Source organism: Dermacentor silvarum, chromosome 11 (assembly GCF_013339745.2).
Source record: "Dermacentor silvarum isolate Dsil-2018 chromosome 11, BIME_Dsil_1.4, whole genome shotgun sequence".
Classification (NCBI taxonomy): domain Eukaryota; kingdom Metazoa; phylum Arthropoda; class Arachnida; order Ixodida; family Ixodidae; genus Dermacentor; species Dermacentor silvarum.
Window position 1 is genome coordinate 61598306 of NC_051164.1, and position 6358 is coordinate 61604663.

Genomic DNA, 6358 nt, shown 5'->3' on the forward strand with positions numbered 1-6358 from the left:
GCCGTGACGGCCTTTTCGTGTTTCTTGAGGACGACGGGCTTGCGTGAACGTCTTTGACTAATAGTACAATACCACACGCGTCAGCGAATTCGCCGATAATTTCCTTCTTTCCTTCCCTCCTCTCTCTCCCTGTCATCTTTGCGTTACCCTTTCCCATTCCCCCGGTGTAGGGTAGCCAACCGGACGTTATTCTGGTTAACCTCCCTGCCTTCTGTCTTTCTCTTTCATCCTCCTCCTAAGCCGAAGCTTTTAACATGCCCATACCAAGTTCGTGTCGCCGCCCGTCATTCTAGTGAGAGCGGAATGCGAAAACACTCGTGCACTCAAGTTTCGGTGCATGCTAAGAAATCTCATTAAGTGAGACTAATCCTGAGAAGTACCACTGCGACTTCTCTCGTACAGCCAAAACGTGGCTGCAGGAGGTTAAAAATTTCATGAATTCTTACGGCTATCTTCTAATTAGTCGAAAGACCGTACTAATGCACGTGTGCCACACTGCGGTGATTTTTTTATGATCTTGCACCCAAGATATATTTATTCACTTATTTATTTATTCTTTCAAAATTTATTTATTCAATATCATTTCAACTAATGATATTGGCCTCATATCAAGCAACATCTTAGGGCCACTAAAATTATTAGTCTAACTCTCATCACGTCAGAACTCGTCGAAATTTGTGGACGTAATTTTGTGCTTGTCCTTTTTTTTTTCGATCAGCTAGCACTTGCAGAATCATGTTAGTTTCCGTAATCTCTTTTATTACCGTGTCCCTCTGGCTCTCGTGTGAGTATTCACGAGTGCTTGTTGATAAATGTCATTTGTACTTCCACAAGAACATGTGTGTATATACTGTGAACTGCTCGGGACATTCGTTTATTATTGTGTATTTATGTTGTGTGCGTAAACCTTAGAGCTATTGTCACTACAATCTTTTCTCAATTCTGCACTTGAAGCTACTTCCTCGCTTTGTGTCTCATGTTGTGAAATCGCTGACGTGGAAAAACGCTTCGTCTGGTTGTGCCAGCACTTGGAAGAAAAGAAAAAAAAAACACGTTATACTTCACGGTCTACACACAAGATAAGCCTTCCACACGCTGACTTCGAAGGTGTATAGTGTTCCCTAAACACTCTGGAGTAATCGGGAAGTGCGTTACACGCCTGCTAATTGCCTTCCCCCGAGACACCAAGTTGATGAACCTTTGGCGAAACACCCGCGCTCGGGCGGAACAATTGCCGGCCATGCAGGCCGGGCCGTAGCCTCCGCTAGTTGCAACACCACCACCAAAACCACGTACCAGCCAGCGCCCGCCCACATGCTCCAGCTGGTAATATTTAAAGTACATTTAAATATTACCAACTAAAGGTAATATTTTATAAACATTACTGCTATTCACGAAGCCACGATGGAGGGAGCCAATAAGTGGTCCGCTCCTTTCGCCCGCCTGTTTTCGCTTGGTCATTATGCATTAGTGGAAACGGCGCTCGCCGGCCGTTTATAGTTTCGGAAGAGCTAGTTAAGAGCCACGAGCACGTTATTTAACGCGACACTTCACGTGAGCCCGTGCACCTTTCCGTGTCCTCCGTTAGGGCGGCGCTGCACGCAACTAATGCGCGGAATATATCAAGACGAGGCTTCTCGGCCCCATTATATATAGCCGGCCACGTGTACGCAGTTAGAGGTGCGGCTAATATGCTTTCGGCGGATCCTTATTTCGGCACACTTCGACGCTCAGAGCGGTCTTCCCTCTAAGCGCCGAGGTTTGGCAATCGTCAAAAAAAAAAAAAAAGAGCAGGATGAAAGAGGGAGGGAGGGGGGGGGGGGGTATATGAAGAAGCATAAAACCACATCGACAACTTTGCGGCACGCGGAGGCCGCGCGCCCACCGTTGAGCGAAGAAATAATTCAGGTGCGCGAGAGTTTGGTTTCAAGGAAACTAAGTATCAAGAACTACGCGTGCGAATGTATGAACTGCGTAGTCTGTGCATATTACCGCATAAACTATAATAACAGGAGCAACTTTCTCGCGTCTTGGAAGTGGTTAAATATTCCTCGCGGTGTATATGAAGCGTATGGGCGCATGCTCCAGTGGTTTCGCTAAAGCCCTTCCACGTTAGGCAACTTCGACAGGAGCTAACTATGTGATAGTGTGTGGCTGTGTTGCCGGGCTCTCGTGAAAGATGGGTTATACTTGCGCTATCTATGGGAACCTATTACAGGCGTTCATGGAATAGTTACGCCGTTTGCGTGTAGTTTAGACTCACATTAGTTACTTATGACGAGGAGTACTTTCAAAGGCCACTAACGACGGGTTGTAGTGTATTTACACCATTACGACGGCGAGGAAGTTCACTGCCTCTGGAGAGGGAGGGGGGTGGGGAGGGCATCTTTAACGAAAACTAAGCCTTGCCTGGCGCTAGCATGCTATTGCGGGTGACTGCGATCATAACTAAAATTATACGCACAAGGACACACGCAGGCATACACCCCACATTCAAGAAATTCGAACACCATTCGAAAAAGTGGTTCTCTCCCGCGGCTACCTGACTCGCTAAGATGGCGATTTTGGACTGGTTGGGTGGAAGTTTATGATCGAAACGCCGTCCTGTCTGTCTTTTTCTGTTTGCAACAAAACTTCTCGCTCTTTTTTTTTTTTTTTTTTTTTTTTTTTTTTTTTTTGCTACGCGGATCCGAATTTCCGGAGACCTTTGAGGTCCACGGTAACGGCAGGAAGCTAGGAAGCTATAGAATGGCGTGCCTCATAATCAGATCATCTTTTTTATTTTTTTTTTTTGACGCGGACGATTCATTATTTTTATTTATTTTTTATTTTATTTTTTGCTTATGACTTGCTTATATCCACGTCTTCCTATAGATTAAAGAGACACCAGAGCGAAAATTGGTTTCCTCTGCGTTAATAAATTAACCTTCTTCAAAACCAAGAAATGTCACACTTACCGCGCTAAGACGCTTGGCGGTAAGCCATAAAAGACGCAAGAAGTACAGATAGTTGGCGAAGCAGCCTTAAAGTTTTCGCACCAGCTTTCCATGACGTCATAGATTTCGCCGGTGGCTGCTACGGTCTCGGTAAATGCTTGTAGGTTAAAAAAAAATGGGCTACGTTGTGTTCTTAGGGAGCCAAAGATCAAACATTGCAAGTTTCTGGAACTTTCTACCGAGCCACCGCGGCCCAAATACGAAAAAATAATAATAATAATAATTTCAAACATGTCACGTCACAGTGACGGGTTCGCCCTGGGGTTTCGGCGCGAAATTCAAAAAAACCCAAGCTTTGACCTTATTCTTTTTTCTAATATCAATCTATTGCAGCGAGATTGACGAGAATAGAGTTTTGAAATGTACTCTTTCAGTATAAAATAACTCGGTGTTTGTCTTCAAACTCATTTTAACCTCAAATATAACCGCTATGCACGTTCGTGTACCCTACGATCTATAGACGGTTTCATGCTCGCGATAACAGCAGCGAGCGCGCCGCCCCCAAGAAACTTCCGGTCACGTGCCTTATCAGTCTTCTATGTTTTAACGCATGGTTGCTTCTTTGCCAGTTACACTTAGCAGCTACGTCAGAGGGCATAACCGGAAGCCGTGCAGGGCCTATGTTTGTAAACAGTGAAACGGTCTATACTGTCCTCTTCCAATCTAACATAACATAACAGCGATAACCGAGACTAAAGACAAGCACGCTGCGAATTACAGCGCTTGTCTTCGTCCCCCTTTCTTGCAGTTTTTTTTTTTTTTTTTCTCATTTCGAGCTCTTTAACAAGGTGCATTCTAAGGCTTTACGTGCCAAAACCATGATTCGATTATGAGGGACGCCGTATAGCGGGGGACTCCGGCTTAATTTTGACCACCAGGGGATCTTTAACGTGCCCCCAATGCACGGGACGAGGGCGCTTTTGCATTTCGCCCCCACTGAAATGCGGCCGCCGCGTCCGGGATTCGATCCCGCGACCTCGTGCTTGGCAGCGCAACGCCCTATAGCCACTAAGCCACCGCTATGGGCTGTTTAACAAGGTGGAACACCAACTAGTCCGGTCACACACATTACTAATATTACGCTTACGCATACCGTTCTGCTGCCATTATTCGTTACAACGTCGTTACGCTTCTTCTTGAGTGTCTTTGTTAACCTCCAAGTTTTAGCCTCCTGGAGTTCACACATTAGCATACTTTTCAAAGATAACGGTGCGCTGCACAGTGTTCGACCCGCAATTACGGTGGTTATGCAAACCAGCGTAAGGTTGATATTTTCTGTCGACGTTACGCCACGAAGAAATCCCGGGATACTAGTTATACACCGCTTCGTTGTAAAAAGAAAAAAAAAAAGAGCAAGGGTTCCGTCATCCAGCCTTATTTGCGGTTTTAGTTTATGAACTCGAGTGGACGTCAGTGTGAACAGGAGTGAGTGCCGGTCAACGCGAGTAGGAACGAAACTCGGTGACGGTGATTTCTGAGTGGATGTCATTGTAAGGTGGGCGACTGTCGAAGAGTGCGAACGTAGATCAGTGTGAGCGAGTACACAGCCCGCGAAAAAAAATATTCGGGGGTGAGCCTGAGTGAATACCCCCTTATATCTGCCGACATACGCACACAACCACCCGCGTAAAGTATGGGGAAAGAGCCAGAAGAGAGCTTCGCTTTCAATGTATAAGCTCCACAGGGGCAGAAAGATACACGTGTGAGGTGGCTGACCGGCGGGCCGCTTTTTTGACGGGGGAGCTCCGGGAGCCCGAACTGCACTCAACAGAGGCAGAACGGAGGCAGCGCACAAAAAAAAAAGCGGGGAATGCGGTCACGAGACCGGCGGCTGCCGCCGCTTCATCATCGTTTTAAGTCGCCGGCCCTCCCCGGCTGCGACCCGCGTGTCCACTTCCAGTTTCGGTGGCCCTATAGCGCGCGAGACGAGACGCGCGCGATACCTTCAGCCGCATCTGTTACCTGCACGCCTCCTCCTATATTCTGCGCGGTTGGCGCTTCCACGCTCGCTGGATGCGGCGATACGAAACCGCGTAGGCTGAGCGCCCCGTGGTGCTCCTCTTAATGCGCAGAATTTATAGCGTAACTCTCAGAGTACGGCACTCTACGGTACGTCCAGCCAGGTGGCTTCAATCGAATAACGAAAAAAAATAATAATAATGCAGAAAGCATCAAAGATGATTATCTAAGTAAGCGAATAGCCGAAGGTGCCTCCCGTCGACGGGCGTTCACCACACTCTTTTGCTGCGGACGATGTTCTCTTTCTTCGGCATTATGAGCAGCCTAGCGTTGGCATGCTTTCAGGGTTCGTGAATGCCGGTGTTCTTCCAATTTTTTCTCGGATGAGGAAATGCTTTTGGTCGCATTTTCAAGAACCTTTCATTTGGCAATCTCAGATAACGCGTATCCAAAATTAGGGGGCGCAAACTGCCTGGCTTACTAAAGAATGCAACGAGACTGCGAAAGAAGGCAGAGGGCTTCCAATCGAGATTGGGTTATTGCGTACGCAAAGCCGATTAGGTACGCTAATTCAAAGACTCCATATTTGCTACAACGGACGCGGACGCAACACTATACTTCTGGTCAGGCGCGAAACCAACGCTGCCAATGCTGCGCGCTTGACGCGAGAAGTTAAGCAATCGTTCCCTCTCCCTCGGTGCTAAACCACGTGGCCTCGATCGCGTACCAATTGGAGAGAAAGTGAGCCAGGTAGAAAAGGGAATCCAGTATCACCGCGACACACCACGTCATGGCGAAAGGGTAATTCCCATTTCACCCCGAGCGGTGGCCTCATTCGGTCAGATTCCAATAACGGCCACGCATGCAACAGAAAGCTATTTGCTTTATTATTACGTGCCTAATGATCGGATTTAAACCAAGGTATCCCACAACTGCAACCCAACGTTACTCATTAGGCTACATGCATTTTGACGTGAAACGTCTTTCAGTTCGAACAGCATAGACGGCCGATTGCTAAAACCATATGTATACATAAGGAAAACACGAATACTATTATCGCTTATATCTTTATAACCGTACTACCAACGCGCCTTGCTTTGGTATTGTTGCATAGAGGAAAGAAACTGTGCCGATGCACTACACCAGTAGGTCAGTGTCTGCAACGTCACTGCTTCACCCAGTAAGCTGCTGCTTCTGCTGCAACCGCGCTCGCCGCGACTTTTAGATGCGAAGCAGCTTATGGCGGGGGCTTTGTCCGTCCCTCCTGCGTCCCGCGGCGTCCCACACCCCCACAGCGCATGCGCGTCCCCTCCCCCTCTCCTACGCTCCCCCCCTTTCTCTCCTCTAGGAATCCTCTACTGTACGGAGCGGCACCCTCATCCCACACCCCCACATCGCATGCG